General features: G+C 45.5%; 1 protein-coding gene across 2 annotated transcripts in view; it reads right to left on the minus strand.

Moving 5' to 3' along the window:
• CDH11 (cadherin 11) overlaps nucleotides 1-19,544 on the minus strand; it is a 146,394-nt gene that overhangs the window by 126,029 nt on the left and 821 nt on the right. The window contains exon 3 of one of the 2 annotated variants that reach the window (XM_070612042.1): nucleotides 19,177-19,366. The gene's annotated coding sequence lies outside the window, so the exon portion shown is untranslated. Of the gene's footprint in view, nucleotides 1-1,713; nucleotides 1,815-19,176; nucleotides 19,367-19,544 lie in introns of those variants that run through there. The other variant, XM_070612043.1, reaches the window with a different exon arrangement.

Below are 19,544 nucleotides of genomic sequence, written 5' to 3' on the forward strand. Positions count from 1 at the left end.
GGCCAACCAAGGAAACAGAAAAAGTTTCTCTTTTCTGAGAAAGAGAACTATCTTAAAAAAACTAAGTGACAGTGAATTTAAGGAAGTGGAATGAGAGGACAACCAAGGATGACTCCTACCAGAATGGCACTTATTGGTGATATCTAAGACGGACAATTGCTTTGTTTGATGCCCTCTCAGAAAACAATTCTGTGTCCTTCCACTTACAGCTAACACCTCTTATCAAGGGAGAAGTTCGGATTTAATGTAAATGTCTCTTCTTGAGATGGACCTCAAAGCTCCCATCCATAATCAGAGGAACTATATTTTAATAATTTTATCCATTCCAACCATTTACTTACACAAACTTGTTCTATGCATTCATTGACCTCAGAACCCCCAAGAGATGCATACAACTCTCCTAATACATGATTGCTAAGACAGACCTTCCCTGGCATAAAGGCAATGAACACCCATGAGGAGACATGGGCATGAACAAGCAGATGCTGTGGCAAAGAGGCCCGGATTCTCCTCTTGGCAGAGCCCTAACGTCACCTGTGATGCTGGTAAAGTTACTTTTCCTATCTGGAGCTCTCCTTCAACATGGGGGAATCCAATTCTCAGAACAACTGTTGGGAATTCCCTGTCATCATTTATGAAAAATATCAGCCATAGACTAATATCTTGTCCTCCTTTTCTCCCTCCCTCCATCTCTCCTTTCCTTCCTTTCCATTTTCAATCCTCTTTTTTCTATTTTCCTTCTTCCCTCCCTACTCATCACTTTGTAGGCCCCCAATAATGGCAAATATCATCACCATCATCTTCCATATCCTCATCAGCAGTACTCCTCAGCTGGGATGAGCAGAGAGGGTGGCTATCATTCTCAAATGTCAGAATCACTTCCCAACACATCACATTGCCATGTTTTACTCATCACACTTATCACTACTGAAAATGATTTTGTCCATTTGTTTATTGCTGCTCCCTCAAACCAAAATATAAGGTCCATAATAGTAGAAACTATGTCTAGCTTGTCCATCCTTATATCTCCAGCCTAAGTGATTATCAGTGTATCATGAATACTTGCTAAGTGGATGGATGGATGGGTAGATGGACAGATGACCTATTTTAGTCTAATGTCTTGTTTTGTTTCAGGGACACTCACCCACATGTCTGAAAGCCATGATTATCACTGGTTGTAGGTAAGACTCTATCTTGGCCATCCCCTTTCTATCGATCCCTCTGTTAGAGCCTCTGTTAGACCCAGCTTCGGGGTGAAGACTCAGGAAAGCAGCAGTGGAGCTAAGAAGAGTGAAAGAAGGTGGCTCCCACCGCTGTGGTTTAAAGGTGCTGAGGCTGACATGTGGCTATGAGGCAGTGCATCTCTCTGTGCCTTCTCTTCTCTCCCTCCAACCATGACTTGCACATGCCCATTCACATATGTACATACCGATATGGCCCAAGCACCACACCTCATCTCTCTGGCGTTCATACTTCATACATCCCATTGAAACTCTCTAGTCTGTACACGAATCTGATTTCTTGGATAAACTTAGCATTGGAAGCAGTTTGGTTCAATGAGTTATCACATCCTCGTTAGCTTTGGACCTTGCCATCTGCAATCTGCCAGGGACTCGTTTCGGATGTAAGTTCATATTTTAAAAGATTGTGCAGGAAATGTGAATGAACACAACACTAAATGAGACAATGTAAGAGAATGTGTTATAAACTCACCAATGCCAGGTGTTAACAGAATTATGTTAATATTATTATTGCTATTTCTTCAAAGTCATCATCATCATCATCGCTATTAAGTGGCTATAGTATTGCAGAAATAGCCCTGGACAGGGAGACAAAATATGCAAAGTCTAAAAGTTCTGCATCTTACTAGTTGTAGAATGATAAGCATATTACATAACATTAACCTTAAGTTTCCTTTGAAAAAAAATAGGGGTGAATATACACAGTTGTTCTGAGAATGAAATTAGATAAGAGCGTACCCAAGAGTGTATCTTCCTCACCAAGAGTTGTTTAAAAAGATATTTGATGTACAAATTGTCTCTTGAAAAAATCAAGACCTGCAGTATCTATATAGTATCCACTCGCTGCATGTGGTCCCTGAGCGCTTGAAATGCATCTAGTCCCACCTGAGACATATAAAATACACACCAGGTTTCAAAGACTCAATATGAAAAAAGAATGTGAAATATCACATTAATAATTTTATATTTATGGTATTTTGGATATATTGGCTTAAATAAAACGCATTACCAAAATCACTGTTACCTTTTTCCTTTTTTAATGATACTATTAAACTATTTTAAATAACACATATGCCTCACATTTGTGGCTTGTTGTTATATGTCTCCCGGACAGCACTAGCTTAGAGAGCTATCATCCTGAAATTTTAATTGTAAACATATAAAAGCTCAAAAGAAAAGGATTTGGTGGAGAAAAATGAGTTCTTAACATCCTCAGCGGTATGCAAATATGATTCATGCTGGAAAGAGCATTATTTATGTCGATTTCTTTAAGAGCAAAGCATGAAACCTTCATAAGTGATGGAAAGCTAGTCCTTGTCAAATCAACGTGAGAGTTTGGAGCAACAGAGAGAAACAACAGCTTAGTACACTTGAGTAGCGGAGACAGAAAGGAACAAATGGGTTTGGAGTCACTGAACTTAGACACAAATGCCACACTGTCACTCACTAGTCATATGACCCAGATGTATAAACTCTCTGCACTTCCACTTCCTGTCTGCAGAGCAGAAATAACTATGCATTTCTAACTCACAGCATTATAGCTAACATTTAGTAAGTACTCACTCGAATCTTTGCAGGTGCCATTGTCATCATCCTAATGGTGCAGATGAGGAAACTGAAGCAAAAAAGGATAAGTCATATACACATGGCCACACCGCCAAACACTGGTGGCAGTGGAAACTGAGCCCTTTTAGTCTGAACTCCTTTTAGCCCGTGAGCTTTCAATCACTGCTCGACACTCAGACCAGACTTGCCCTGTAGTCCGGAATGGAACATGAGACAGTGAACATAAGGCACACACCACGATCATCAAGGAAGGATATGTATTTTTATTGTTGCTGTGAAGGCAACAGAGCACTGAGAGGATATAGGATTTCAATCACTCAAAAAAGAGACCTACCCCCCCATCAAAAAAAAAAAAAGAAAACCATTAACTCAAAAAAGAGACCTACCCCCGCCCCCCACCCCCCCCCCGCCATTCAAAAAAAAAAAAAACACCAGGAGAAGCCTAAGTTGACTTTGGAAACTCAGATATATTACTACTGTCCTGGATCCTAAGATCCAGGATGAATTGTAAGAGTTGTTGAGTGTTTGGAGAAAATATATTCAAAAGTTAACCTAAGAAGTAAAAACCCAAAAGAATTCTGGCCTCACAGATAACTAATAAGTTTAAAATCACCTCCTATGTGTTCAATATAAGAGTGAGTGAGGTCTCCCCAGTTCATCCCCAAACTACATTGGATTTCCAGGCCCACCTTTGCGGACTCAGGTATCAAGTCATAATATATTTTAAGTAAAGCATAAATTTCATAGGGACTGAACTATTTACATAAGCGTTATTTTTTCTTCTATTTCGTTTTGGTTTGTTTTTATAAGGAGCCCCGCAGGGCACTGGGAATGAGGCAGCGACTGAGCCAAACACAGCAGGAGACTGGGGGTTTTCGTAGCTGGGGTGAATGGATGCCAGGAATGGCGCCTAGGAGTTTCCCAGGGGGTGTGAGTGGGTCCAGCACACTGGACGACCTCCATCTACACATCCCCACCACGGAGTCACCTCACAGAGTAACAGTCACATCTCAGTAACTACCCAACCTGGCACCTCTGCAATAAACATGATTATTTCTGACAAACTCATTTCTTGTTCAATTTGATATGAAAATTAAAGCTGTATTAGCACAATGTCTCCCATTTGAGAGCACGTGAATTGCATCTTCAATGCTCTCCTATAGCAAACCCAACTGAGCCCTCAAAGGAGGTACAACAATGCTGGTAAAGTTACTGTTTCCAAAACAGCTCCGTTTCGCACCCAAATCAGCCCTGCATGGGGAAGCATGCTCAGCAGGCCAAGCCAATACAATCAATGTAACTTTCCCAGAACAGAACCATCTTCAGACAAAACATTAATCAAATTGTACCCCATGCAAATATAAAAAGAGGGGAAACACTAATATCAATATTTTCAACATTAACCAAAGACAGATAACCCTTGAAGAGTGATACTATTTGGGTGAATTTAATAAATTCACATTCTTACTCACGAAGCTTTCCTTCCTTGCTTTGTTTTCACAACTGTTAATTTAAATGAGTCGGGGAACAGGTTTTGGAGGCTCTTTGCCAGAACTAAGATCTGAGTTCCCCAAAGCTTACCATCAATTTGTTTTTCATTTTCCAAATAAAAATCTGAACCCCAGGAGCTGGGTTAAGAGAAGAATAATATATGTAGTCTCTGGGTCAAGCAGCGGGACTAGAACTTCTTTTTTGACTTTTTAAGCAGAGCTCAGCTGTTCTTCAAGATCCCTCCTGTGGGGAGGCAATTTTCCATTCTAAGCCTCTTCTGCAAAACGGGTAACTTGAGTCCAGACAAGGGAAGTGAGCTCTTGTCCTACAGCGAGTTGGTTAACAAAGAAAAGATGGGTAAAAGGATGGAGCAAGTGGTAGCAGATGAAAATGCTCCAAAATACTGGAGCAGATGAAATACAAAACGCAGACATCTTGTGGCCTCTGTCTCTTTGAACAAGACTTTGCATGTTGAGGTTTGCAATTACATTTGTTTTTAAGTCTTAGCTTGCAGTGACAAATGGGATGCCTCTTAATGTCTCCTTAAAATCCAGGATAGAGATTCTTTTATCTCTCAGAAGCCTGGGCCCTTATTAATATGCATCAGAGCAGCTTCAATGTGATCCTCTACTCCTACCTTCTATACACATTGTAAAAAGTATAGTGCTACACAGCAGAAAGCGGAGAATGCCATTTACAGAAAAAGACTGAGTTTACATGGCTTCTCTCAACATTCCCTAGAAATACACTGTAAACCGTGGGTGCAAAATAAATGTTCTGATGTGGGATTCTTGGTGACATCTTCCTTTCATCTATGCCAGGGCTGGCAGGAACCAAAATTTCAAGAGAGAACATGGATCTTAGACAGACAACTTCTTTTCTGCCTAACGCATCTTTTTAAACATTCAAGTAGTAGGAACACATTACAGAAAACATAATATTTGTGTCATCTTGAAATCATCCTGAGTGGGAAGAAAGCCAAGAGTCTATCAGTCTTGGATGCACTGGAAGAATCACAGGAAAAGCCTTCTGGATCTTTCAGGTGCTGAGTTCAAATCCTTTGCAACTGCATCTCCATGGGATCTGAGGGTTCCTGTTTATGGGGTTGGGAAGATGCAATGAGACCACCTCTGGAGGACCACTCCTGGGCACTCAGTAAGTACTTCACAAAATATCCATTCTCATTCCTCACTGACAGCCAGTAGCAAGTCTCATGAACCTACCCCTAGAAGCTTCCTAAATCTGTCTCCCTATAAGAGAGCATTGGAGAACAAGGCATCTCTCTGTTCAAATCCCAGCTTGTCCACTACTGACTGCATAACATTGGGGAAAGTTGTTTAATTCCCCTAAGTCTTGGCTTCCATGTATTATAAATGGGGATAATTACAGCTTCTACCTCACTGAGGATGTAGCAAGGATGGATTGAGACAATTTATGGAAAGTGCTGAGCACAGTGCGTGCATACAGTAAATGCTCAGTACACATCAGCAATGACAATAATGCCGCACCCAGTCCCAACTTAACCATCCCTACCATGACAGCCTCCCTACCGGTTTCCCTGTTTAGAGTCTCTTTTCTTTTCTAACAGTTCTTCTCAATGCTGGTCCAGAGATCACTTAGTAAAGCATTGAACATATCACTCTCCTGCTCCAAATCCTTCAAAGGCTCCCTAGGACCTAGGCAATGAAGTCCAAAACCCTGAATTTAGCATTCAACGTATGCCATAGAGAGTCCCAAACTTACCACCCTGCAGGCATACTCTGCCCACCATCACGCATGGGCATATTCTGCGGGCAAACCAAATCCACGCATTCATATCCGGCATTTACATCTGCATGGCTCCTTGTCTAGAATGTCGAGATGCCACGGTCGGAAAGCCCCAAGCCAAGTGATTTATGGAAGAAGATTTGAGAGCCAGACCATTTTAGAGCTGGCAAGGACCCAAAAGGCCACTTTACAGATGAGGAAACTGAGGTTAATTGGCTTGCCCAAGGCCACACAGCTATTTATCAGCAACGCCAGGGCTGCACTGGGCTGGGATGCCTAGAGCGAGGGAACCAGAGGGCAGCCTATTAGGGAAAATTTGTCAGCAATTGGCCACAAACTTGCTGACAGGTGATCTTTCTCTATTTGTGAGAAATGAGACAGAAGTTCTGTATCCAATAAGAAAAAACCACAAGGCATGCCTCTCTGTAAGGGAAACGGGGTGCCTCTCTGGCTTACAATGTAAGGCACAGCGGGAGTGGGGTTGATGGGGAGAGGGCAGCTGAAATGATTCCGCAGGATCCATCCCTCACTTCAAAGATGTGTCCTCTCAGGCTGCATTTGTCTCCGGACTAAGGCTCCCAAATGCACTGCTGAGATCTGCGGAAGCTGAACATTCTCTGCAATGTTTGCAGTAGGAATGGTGATGAATAAAACCCAAAAATCACCAGTGCATTACTTTGAAGGCGAGTGTGCACAGCTCTAACTGATAAATTGCAATTTTTACTCTTAAGATAATACTACTAATAGCGATACTTCATTTATATAGTGCTTTTCGGGTTCCCAAGAATAATAGTAAAAGTGAAAACTGTATCTTATACTACAGCCGTGTCTTTACATGAGGCCTACAGTGGAGCAAGGCAGTTCAAGAGCAATCTCCCTTCACCACTGGGATACTTTAGGACAAAGTGTTGTGAATTACCATTGTTTGCATAAGCGAACCCTGATTTTCAATTTGGGTTTGGAATTTAAATACAATTTTGCTGCTACTCTCAAGAAAATATTTTATAAAACCTTTAAATATGCTGTTAAACATTTAAAACCTTATATACATGCTTTAATAAGTAGACAATGGAAAGTTGATAACTAATGATAAAGATGCTCAGCCAGCCTCACTGATGTTTGGTTAGTCACCCTTGGTTTGTGGACTGGATCTGTGTCCATAGTGACCAGTCAGGGAGCACCACATAGAAATTAGACGCATGGTTCCAAGAGTTCTGCGCAGCTTGGTGATGATTGGGTCAGGCCTGGGCAAGAGGTTCCATCAACCACAGAATCAAAGCCATTCTATGGTTCAACCACCTTGCCTATTAGATAGGCTACTGGGTCTCAGAAACCTTGAAACCCTGAGCCAGCCCTGATGGCTTCCCTCTCTGGAAGGGTGATCCTGATTCCTTCCAAAGGTGGTCAGTGAAGTTGTCCTAGGATGGTGTGAAACCAACAACAGAGGAAGCTTTTACCTATCTGTCCTCGTGGCCCCAATTCACCAAACTGACAGTATTGACAACTTTCACCTGAACATCCAATCCTTGGGCCAAGTCAGAGGCCATGCTGCCAGGAGAGTGTGGGACTGTCCCCTCCAGAAGCTGGGATATGACTGGGGGCCACTTGCTCATTCGTACAGGGACATCTTTTATGCTCCCATCAATGCCTAGAGAGTTCCTATGTGTTCCATCCTAGCTTCTCTAAGATGTTTGGCTCTGAATTCAGAATATTCCTTTCCATCCTGCCACCCTTGGATTAGGGTTCCAACTTGGACTCTTGTCCCTGAATCTGGCCTTAGCTTCCCCTGGATAATATTTTTGGAAATTTTGCATTGGCTCCACAGCCAGCATCCATGGGCCACTTTCCCATCCAACCTGCCCTCTCCCTTCCAAGGGAGCATTTGCCATCCACATGTCTAGCCGCGTGCTGTCTGCCACAGCTGCCTGTGGAAATCCCACCTCATCTACTGAGCTACATCACTAGGCTTCTGCCCAGATACTGACCTTCTACCGAATTCTTGCCCAACCCACATTGTACTATTCAATGTTTAATGAAGGCTTCCCTGTGCTGCACCTCACACCCCAACATCTAACTACTTGACCATCGACATTCTATTCAGCATTAGGGAGGAACTCAAAAGCCAGATCCCTCATTCAGTATCGCAGTGGATAAGGTTTCTCACAACAGTGTTGCAAGGATATGCTGGGAAGGAAGCTTTTTGGGCTTCTTAGTTCAAAGCAACAGAAACAGACTCTGTGTAGCACAGTTCTTGCAGGAAGACTGGAGAATACTAAAGACTCAGAAAACAGCCAGGAGGGTCAGAAGGCTGGGCAGTCATAACCAGAGACCAGATCCTGCCACAGAACCAGGTGGGTGAGGGCACCACGGCTGTCCCTGCTGAGCACAGGGGGCTACAGCTGACTCTACCACCCTGGTAACACCTGGAGATTGGATGGTGCTACAGCCACTGCCACAATGACCAGAGTGAGTTCTTCACGGCCAGTGATTGTGCGTGCATGCCTGTGAATGTGTAAGATACTGAATCCAAACTTAAAGCCAACTGGGAAGTTGGTGCTGACTCAGTGTTCCAGCTTCCCGGAGAGCTAGGGAAGCAACTATCTGGGACTTCTGACCTCTGGTGTAGAAGGAGGGCTCTTCATTCTAGAAAACATCTTATTGTAGGTTATTGTGCAAACACAGGAAAGGGTTCCAATGCTATGCAGCCAAAAAAGCAAACAAGATGACGAATATGCCCTAGAAGGAATGAGGAACATGCAGAATGCTGTATTCCAGGGCGAGGAATCCCTCAAAAGGAGGTGTCTTGTGTGTAGTTTAACAAGATTCTGTCCCTGCTCCTCCTGTGGGTATTTTTGTTGCTATTTTGTTTTTATTGGGAAAGGTAGGTGACTGAGTAAACCAACTCATAGCACGAGGCTGGGAAGGATGACAGATATTCTGTATGACAGACTAAAGATTAAATTTTAAAATGTTTTGGGAGGCTGGATCAATGGACTGAATCTAACGATATGAAACAAGACAGAGATGATAATAACAGCAGCCTCATTCCATCCGTGCGCTGTTTTAAGCATTTTTATACATTAATATCATTGAATATCAGAGTCACCCTATAAGGTAGATATTATTAACCCAGTGCTATAAATTGGGAAACTGAGAAGCAGAGAAAGTGACTTGCACAGCTGGGAGGTGGCAGAGCCAAGTTTTGAGGCAGGGCAGCCTGACTGCAGATCCTGAGCTCTCACCACCGAAGGTGCCTTATCATGTCTTACGTGCACAGGGACAGGTGGGGAAATGCGACTTAACAGCAGCACATAAGGAAAAACAAATAAACAAATAAACTGCGGAGTATAAGTCCTCTGGGTGATGTGGCTAGCAATAAAAGCTAATGTAATGTAGCCTTGGGCTGCAACAAAAGAAGTGTGTGGAAGGGAGTTGATAGTCAAGAGTTTAGCTGCCTAGATTTCTCTCTTTGGTCCTTTCCCGTTAGAAGGGCTGGAGCAAAACTCAATGCGGGGTTCGCTATGGAGATGTTAAGGCTAGGGAGAAGGCAACCTGAAAGAGGACTTAGATATTGAATAACTGAGATGTGGAGGAAGCATACCGTCTATTCTGCATGGCATCAAAGGCTTGCATCAAAGGATACGACCTTTGGGGAGACAGTTTGGCTCAATCTAAGCAAGTATTTCTAATAGTGAAGTTTCCTAATGTCTCAATGGTTTGCATCTAGAGGTAAAGTTCCACATCATCAGCAATGATCCAGCCATCGTCACTACAGTGACACGGCTGGAACACCTAGTGGCATATTGTGTTGGTCTAGGTGGCCTCTAGGGTCCCTATCTGCCATGCAGGCGTGCAGCTCTGTTATTCCTTCCCCGAACCATCCTTGATTATTGAACTGGATGTGACGTGTCCTTCCTGAGGCCCTATTTATACTTCCTTTGCAGCGTTTGCTGTACGCAGCCTTGAGCTTTCAGAGGCAGACATAGTATGTTTTGCACCACTGATACTGTCAGCACTCCAAGGGAAGTCTTACAATTTGACTATTTCTATGTACCCAACCCAGGGCCTTTCACTAGAGTAGGTGAGAAAGAAATGGGTTTGAAATGGAGTTCAAACCAAACTCTGCCAGAGGGCCCTGTGAAGCTTGGGGTGGAAAGGTAAGACACAGTTCTTCCTCTACCTATGGAGACTAGGAATGGACATATTAATGGTCGGTGACCGTAAAGGAGGAAGAGCTGAAGGCCAGGGTCAAATGACACATTTTGCAAATTATTATCAAATGACATTGGATTGGCTGACCGTGGCTTCCAAATAATAGAGAATAATGCACAGTCCCATGTTTAAGTGTTACAACGTAAGTGGCCAATGACATAATACTGTGTATCTTTATATGTATATATACCGGAACTAATGTTTAAATAAGAATCAGATCACAATTATATCCACTCTAAAAAGACAAAAAAAAATAACTTTTTGCTTGTAGATAATGGTAAGAGATTGAGTTAAGAGCCAAGATTGCCCACTTCTCCTTCCATCTGCCCCTAAATTACCGTGTGATCGAAGGCAAGCCATGGTTCCTCTCCGGGTCCCTGGACCCTCATCTCTAAATGAAGGTTGACTAGAAGAGTTGATCATTCAGTTAATGACTTCAGACAGCTGATTCCTGAGAGTTCTACTTGGTAAAGTGAAATGTTCAGTCCTCATTACAGGAAGGAATAGGTCCAGTCGCTGTGCAGTGGTCACAATGTCCATGATAAGGAATCTGATTTAAGATGCCACAAGTTAAAGGGGACAAGGACAAAATGGAGTGGAAGTGGACGGGAGAGATGAGGAAGGCGCGAGGTCTGGAAACCATATCTCACCAGATTAGTTGAAGCGTTGGACGGTGGAGCATCCTGATAGTCGTTAAGTTTGGCGTCAGATGCCTGAGATGGAATCTCAGCTTTGCCAACTACCAGCCGTGGATCACTGGGAACGTCTGGGGTTTTTTTTTCCTCTATGAGATGCTCGCGACAATCTTACCAGCTCATAGGGTCACTGTGGATAAGTCTCACATTAGACACAATATTCTTAGCACAGTGCCTGAAACAAGCTAAGTGCTCAATAAATGCTGGATTTTAACTATTATCTGACATCGACTTTCAATTATTTGTAGAGCTGTCAGGAGAAGGAAAAAGTGATGAGGAGCAGAGGCAGCCACTATTTGGAGAAAGTCATAAAAGAGGTGTAGTTTTGCTCCTCAGAGGATGGGAAATTTTAATGAAAGGAGTGAATGAACTGCCTCTCATCATAGGTTCCCTGAGAGGCAGTTAGCAGGCTGTCATCAGGACATTTAAGCAACAGCAGGGGTAATGGCAAACAGAAAAACTGCTGAGAGGAGAGTCAGAGGAGAGGATCTTGGACACTCCTCTTCTGGATAAGATCTGGGATCAGGTGGGGCCCAGGGCTGCACAGTCAGCTCAGCTCTCCATCCAGCTGCTCTTCTTCAGGAAGCTAGGGAGGCCTGGGCTTGTGACACGTGTCACTCATAGTAGAAAACTGCTGGGCAGGTGGAGTCAAAACAGGCTTGCAAATCCAGCTTTCCCTCTTCCAGCCTCGAGCGCTTAGACAAGCATCCGGAATCCTCCCAAGAGTCATTTTCCCCATCTGTAAAATGGTGATGACAGCACCCTCCTCATAGTGTGACTGCACAGAATAAATGAGGTATCAGCTACAACACCCAGCACATAGTAGGGCCTCACGAAGTAGGCTCTCTCTCCTTCCCTGTTCCGGGGCAACATAGGCAGTATTTCCGTAACCTCGAGGTGCACTTGGGAGGGAACTCAGCAGGGCCTGGGGTAGGAACAGATGACAAAAGAAGGCCGCAGATGGGACACAGCAGGACAACCTGGAAACTCCAGGGGCCTTGGAAAACCCAGCCTGACTGTGACATGGGGTGTGAAAACAGTTGGAAAACCATTAAGGGCTGCGTGGGGGCGAGGGTTCCTGTTATTTTCAACACTGTGCCAAATCACTGTGCTTTGGCCTGGGTCTGAGGAAGACCGCAGACGGGGCCAGAGCTGCTCCAGTCACAGTCTCTGCATGAGTCAAACGTGTCCCCGCTCAACCCCTTACCATCCCAAACGGCATCTCCCTGAAAAACAAACAGGAACGTTCTTGCGATGGCGAGGATTTATCGAGAGACTAACTATCATTGAAGCCAGTCTGGAATAGTAATAAGCCCCCTTTAAATGAAAGCAAAGCTTAGGATGAATATCTCAACATCACATGCTTGGCAAACTTTCCCAGGAAGGCACAACTTCAGGGCAACTTACCACAGCCACCCACGTGTAAAAGGAACCAAGAGGGGATGCACAGGTGGGAAGGAGGCAGGCGCGTTTCAAAAGCCATAATTATCTCTAAAATCTCCACTCCCTCTTGAATATTTTAAATGAAAGAGAGATGGATCACTCAAACGTTATGAAATATTTCCAAAAAAGGCAGTCGCTAATAAACAATTCATCACTAATTGGGAGAGGCCTCCATCTCAAGCGAATGTTCGGTGCAGAATTTTGGCCTAATAATTGTAAGGTGGATCTGCTCCCTGCCACCATTAGTCTATAAAACTGCACCCCAGGTCAATGTCTGAGAGGACAAAAGGGCTGAGCATTTATTGAGTGCTTATCATGAACCAGGCGGTGCATTCCATGCTCATTGTATCTTTACGACAATCCCAGGACGTAGACATTATCATTAGCTCCATCTTTACAGATGACACATCTGAATCTATGGGATGTTGCTTATTCCTGGTCACATAGTTTGTAAGCAGCAGAGCTGCAACAGGGAAAGATCAAAATGCCAGGCAGGCTGGAACCAGGATGAGTCAGGTGACACACAGTCCTTGCACACAAAATATAAGGGGATGCCATAAAACTCAGTGTAATGCAATACTTTAAAAATCAAGATTAATGGAAAATATCCATGATAAGCGAAATATCAATATTTTATTTTATTTTATTTTGAGGAAGATTAGCCCTGAGCTAACTGCTGCCAATCCTCCTCTTTTTTGCTGAGGAAGACTGGTCCTGAGCTAACATCCATGCCCATCTTCCTCTACGTCATATGTGGGACGCCTACCACAGCATGGCGTGCCAAGCAGTGCCATGTCCGCACCCGGGATCCCAACCGGCGAACCCTGGGCCGCCAAAGAGAAACATGCGCACTTAACCACTGCGCCACCTGGCCGGCCCCAAAAATATCAAAATTTTAAATGAAGATTCTGCACCTGCATGCCTCGGCCTCACTCTCCTCACCCTAAGCCAGGCCCTGCCACTAGGCAATGCTGCCTCCAAGTCTGAATGGCTGGTCCAAGCTTTGGGGATGATGGCAAGAGGCCAGAGCATTCAGGATGTGAGGATGGGTAACACGTTCCCGGAGATTCATGGCAGGGGTGGGTACACAGCAGTTAGACCTGATATGTCCATCCCTGCCTTTATCCTGCTTGTTCTTACTGAGAAGCAAACAGCATCGATGGGAGGATGCTACTCTACATTCTCACTGTTTGCTCTCACTGATGGAGCCTAATGACAGCTGAAAAGAGATCTCGATGCTTCTTAAAGGGAAACCAGGGAGGCGCCTCCACCGCCCTGGCTGCTGTGTTAGGGGACCATCACAGTGGGGACGAAGCCGCACCCGAAGCCATTTGCTTCAAGAAAAGCGATTCCAGAGAAGTAACCTTAATTTGTGACATCATGCCAATGCCATGTCAGGAGGATTTCTGGCAAATAAGGGAATTTGTGGAGGAAGCGTATGATGGCTTTTGGTTACCTGCAACAACCAGGAAAATTCCAGGAAAAGGCAGTCCTGATTCACAGTGTTGTTTGAGGAGTGCTCAGTGCCAGGAGGCAATAGAATTAGACCCTGGCCACTGTTTACTGTGGCCCGTAGAGCTGTTTATGCCAACTTTCTGGATTCAGCACCTCACACGGTCTAAAGGAGGAGAGAGAGAGACACTGGTATTTGGCCTGCCATGAGAAACAGCATCATTAGTCTCTCTCACACTCTTTTTCTCCTCCCCTTTCTCCTTCCCTCTCTCCTCTCTCATACTCCTATCTCACCTAACATCCTGGTGCACCAGATTCTCTGCCTGAGCAGAAACCTTGACCATACAGATGATGAGAACGACGCTTTATCTCAATAAGAATCTCAGAACTCCGCAACTGTCTGACGAGTAATTAAACAAAATGAGGAATTTTGCCTCCAGTTCTAACAAACGTGTATTATTCACAAGCACTTAGAGTTTAAAAGTGCCTTCTTTTTTTACGTTAAATAAACTGTCCGGTGGTAAGCGAGCATCAGTTTACAAAACACTTTGTCGTACTTTCCACCGCGTTACTTAATGCTCCTTCCCATAATCCATTTGCACTGATTCCTTCTTCATCTACTGTCTATGCATTCCAACACACTCAGAGCTGCAAAGAACTCCACTCCTGATTCACCAGAGAGGCAATCATACTCAGTTAAAAAAAACAAAAAGACACAAATAAGAATCCACTTAAGACAGTACTTATTTTTTTAATAGAGCTTTCCTCTTAATTATAATATAGCATTAGGGTTTTTTTTTTCATTCTTCTTCAGAACTTTCATAATGACACTATCAAAGAGTAACAAATATAAATTTGTGTAGCCTGAAATACGCAATTTAATCCTAAGCAGTAATTTCCATATCACTGAGGAGGAAAAAAAAGTCAAATGATTAAACTCCAGTGCATGAGGACCAATCTTGAATTAAATTTTACTGTCTGCAAAAGTTAGGTTTTATACAGTAATATGAAGAACGGTTTAAAGATAATAGTAAAACATTTACTGTTATATTAAAACTCCATACCCACAAGTGTTTACCAAAGATCAAACTGCTATTCTCTTTTGCAAATTAGAAATGGCTTGCAGATGTCCTCAAAACCTCTTGAAAGAACAGGCAATGATACCACAGCCGTCTCACTAATATTTCTCTTCTTTATTCATTCCCTTCCCCTCGGAGTCTGAAATGATGCTTTTTCTGGCAGAAAAAAAAAAAAAAAAAACGAGCCAGAAAATCCTCCCAGATCACTGCTTCAGTGAGAGCTGACCTTGTTTATCAGACAGCCCAGCCCCCACCCATCTCCAGCTCAGACAACCTTAAGTTACAAGATTTTCCAACTTTCTAGTAAACTCCAAGGTGGGAAGAAGAGGCTGAAGATAACGGGATCCACCGACTAGAAAGATGTTAATCCTGACAAACTGTTCGTGCGGGAGCCTGAACTACAGCTGGATTGAATTCGGTCTCTCCTGAGAGGGGAGACAAGGCTGGTGGTAACAAAACCGCTTTTCATGGTGCCCTCAAAAGCAGATGGGGCCCATGCAGAAAGTTGGAGAAGGGCGCCATTGCCCTCTAGTGGCCAGAAGTGCAATCTTCCGCGAAGGAGCCCACTTCCAGAGATGCACAAGGCTCTCAATGTCAGGGTAAAATTATAGCAGAAAGATGTCTAATTATCCTCCTCGAGTGTTTTCTTTAGTCCTTCCTGCCCACAGAGGAGGCTGTGGATGGCTATCACAGTAATCCTGATGGAAAAGCTGGTTTCCACTCCTACCGGTGCACCGGAATTTGTCCAACTTCCTCCAGCTTTATTTTTTTTCCTTTTTACCAGACCTGTTGATGATTTTCCCCTAGCCCATTAAGTCACACATTTATATAGACCAAAGACTTTTACATATTTCAGGGGCAATAACTTTGGATGGGAAAGGCTGCCAACGCACAATGCGTGGTAAATCTAGAATGAGGGTTCTTGACAAATCAGTAACTTTAATGAAACAATGATCAATTTCATCAGGGGGAAAAAACATCCCGAATGCATTTCAATTCCTTAAGTCATTCACTGGTAAACTACACAATGCGCAGATTTTTCTAGGAAAAAAGCCCTTCGCAATTCATAAGACGTTCCACAAACTTCACAGTTCAAGAAAAAGGATTGCTACCTATGTTCAAACTCTATTGACCACTGTTTTATCATTATTATTTAATGATTAGGTATGCCTATGATCAAAGTGAAAAAATCAATATTGAAAATAAACTTAAACGAAATGATGTTTCTTGAACATCTGTCTACATAAGTGTGTTGAAAATGAAGTAAGACTAAAATCGGATTTTTGCAGATCTTGTTTTAGATGGTTCTGAAAATAGAGGTGAATATCACAGATCAAAGTTTACACGAACTGTCAACTTCATAAGTCACAGGCATTCACAGGCAAGGTTCCGAGATGTGCCATGCTCATGGGAGTGTAGCTCTGGCACTGTAAATCAAGCCTTGAGGTGAAAGTCGTGGCGTTTCCCATATGAGGGTCCCCAAACCAGAATCTTTACAAAGCAGCCATGTAATTCTATTCAAAGTGGAAGAAAAACCATGAATTATGAAGACAAGTGCATTAAAGGAGCATGAAATTGATCTGTATTCCCCCAAATCATGGCATGGCTCTCTAACCCTGGCCCCCTCTCTCGCACGAATAAAAAACAAACATCCACAGCCACAGCCACCACATCCACTGCAAAGAGGAAACATGAGTGCTGGGTCATACAAACACAGAGCGGTAACTTTAAAAAAAAAAAATTCTCAAATTAACAAAAGATTGCATCTTAATTGAAAATAGAATTTAGCTTTCTAGAAATTTTACTGTCTGGTGTTCTGATAAGAATTCTGAATGTAATGAAAGTTCTGAAGTGCTATCAAGATGGTCCTTTGCTTCAATTAGAACTATTTTAAAAGCCTATTTTTCTAGTAAGCAATAAGCCTGGTTTGGGTAAATCTACATTCTGGGCCTCCACAGACTATCCTAGCTTAGTCCTTTCAATGCAGCTTTCCATTTCCCCTCCCCAGGGGTGGGAAAGATGATTTTTTCCCCCAAACAACATAATAAAGTGACCAGCTTATGTAGACTCTGAAATAACAAGGAAAATAATGATAATCGTAATTATTATTAATAATAAAGTGTGGCTACGAGGCATTTTTAATGCATTAATTTGTAATGTTTCACAAGCAAGATGTAAAGACCATTCTCACTCAAGCAAAGTTTCCTGGCCTCTCAGATGCCTTTTCCTGGTCTATGCTTGAAAACTGCTCACATTCCTTTGTACTAGGCAGGATTTCAGTTTTGCACCGAGGTTCGAATTCCAGGGCCCACTGGTCAACTCAAAGACTTCGAATCAGAGCTCAGGATTCATGAACTTTAGCGATCAGGAGCTTCAGGGCCCTTCTTGCTTTGGCCACAACTCTGCTCCTTTGTTTTGCAACTTTTATTCCTTTGTTCTACTGGAAGACCAGGCTCCCAGCAGCTGGGGTTAGGCAGTGACTACTTCTGGGTTCTGGTGTCTGCATCTCCATATTTGTAGGAAGAATAATCCCAGGACTAATGAAACAAAGGTCAGCCCCTTCTCTTCTCTCCCATCGTGTAAGGCTCTAGCGCTCAGAGCCCAGCGTGGCGAATGCGCGGATGCCAGGCTGATGGATCCTCGCTCCTGAGAACACTAGTCTCTCCCCATCCCCGAGAAATCCAGACATCCCGCAAAACCATCGATGGCTGCTACGAGCCCAAGTGCTAAAGAAACTGATCCATCCTCTTGCCAGATTAATTATCGTGGCTTCCCTGTGATTAAACCGAAAACTTAACTCCCTGCCTCATATGAAACCGATAGGAATGATCAAAAGAGGAAAACAAGGAAAGATTTCAGAGCCATCTGAGCAACATTTCTTTAGGGGGAAACTGGAGGAAAGACTTTACGCAGATCTATAGCCTCATGCAGCCGGGTTTGAGGAACAACCCTTCACCCCCACCCCTGAGGGACGACCGGTCGTCACGCAGGGACGGCATTATTAAATAATTAAAAGATGCAATTTCTTAATAGCAGTGCGATGGCCCGTGAAATTCCTGCTGCATTATCAGCAAAAGCAACAGGGCTTTTTCTAGCATCTAGAAAACCGCTCGCACGGGAGAGGGAGGGGTGTGAGAGCCCCCCCGCAAAAGCAGGGCCTTGGCAAAAAAGGGATAAGGAAGCGAGACCCGGGGGCGTCCCCGACCCCACTTTCTCGGGGGACTCTTCACAGCGCGAGGGGGCCTTCCCACCGCTCTGCCCGGGTGGAGGGGGAAAGGGGTGCTCTCCTCGCCGCCCTCCCCATCCTCCGGGCTTCCCCGCGCATCCCACCCGCGGCTCGCGTTCCGGGGCAAAGCTGAGAAAGGGAGGCCTTGTGTGCCGAGAGCTGGAGAGGCTTGGCGCGCTCCGCGAGGAGGCGAAGGCTTCGGAGACGGCTCGCTTCGCAAAGTTAACGTCGACCCCGGCAGGCTCCTCCAAGCCCAAGCCGGAGCCCAGCCGGAGTCGGAGGCGCTCGCGGATCGCCCCTTGGGCTGGCGGGAGCCGACGCACGGCCCCCGGAGCTCCCGAAGAGACTCAGGCTGGAGGGCTGGAGCGCGCCCCGCAGTCGGCCGCCCAGAGCCGCAGTCAGCGGACCAGACCCCCGCTACTCAAGTGCGGGGGAATCGCCGACCCCAACCGGCTTCCCTGCGTTTCCTGGGGCTTCCCCGGAGGTCTCGAACGCAGGACGGAGCCCTGGGCAGCGCTCGAGGGAATCGGGGAGGAAGGACAGGAACCCTGCAGAGCACGGTCATGTCACCGCTTTCGGAAAGAGGCGCAGCGCGGGCGGGCGGGCGGGCGGGCACCGCGCCGAGGGCGACTTTCCCCAGAGACCCGACCTGGGCTGGCGGCGTGTCCGGAGCGCAGCTCTGCAGTCTCCTGCCCCTGCCGGGTGCAAACCCCCTCTCCCGCGGCCTCAGCGCAGACCCCAGACGAGGCCCGAGCGGGGAGAGAGGCTGGAGCGCACATCTGGCGCCTCTGCCCCCTGCGCTGCCTGCGCCCACAGCTGGCTCCCTGCTCCCTTTTGGATTTTTAAACAAATCTTCTGTACCCCCGCCTTCCTCCGTTTCTGCTTTGCATTAGTGAAAGCTTCACCAGTTAGACCTCCCTCCAAGACATTCTCATCCAGAGACCACCCCCCACCCCCAAGAAGCCCCATCCAGGCGGCAGGAAGGGACCGGCGGCGCACCTCACCTGGGGCCCTGGAGCGTGGGCGCGAGCTCCGGCCGTCGGTCCCTGGCGCAGGGCGAGCGCAGCGGTGTCAGCCCCGGCCCCAGTCCGGGTCCCATTCACAAGTCGGCGGCGGCTGCGAGCGGCCCCCGCGGCATCTGCTAGCGACGCTCCCCTCGGCTGGCGGTGGCCGCGGAATGAGCCGCCGAGCGCGCTAGTGGCAGGAATGAGAAACCGGGGGGAGGTGGCGGGCTGGCGGGCGGGCGGGCAGGCGGGCGGGCGGGGGGGTGGGGGGGGGGAGGAGGAGGGAGGCAGCCGTTGGGAGGGAAGGAAAGGGCGGGGGACGGAGAGGAGCCGAGGCCGCGAGACGCGGCGAGCTGGGCCTCGCAGAG

The sequence above is a fragment of the Equus przewalskii genome, chromosome 3 (genome assembly GCF_037783145.1).
Source record: "Equus przewalskii isolate Varuska chromosome 3, EquPr2, whole genome shotgun sequence".
Classification (NCBI taxonomy): domain Eukaryota; kingdom Metazoa; phylum Chordata; class Mammalia; order Perissodactyla; family Equidae; genus Equus; species Equus przewalskii.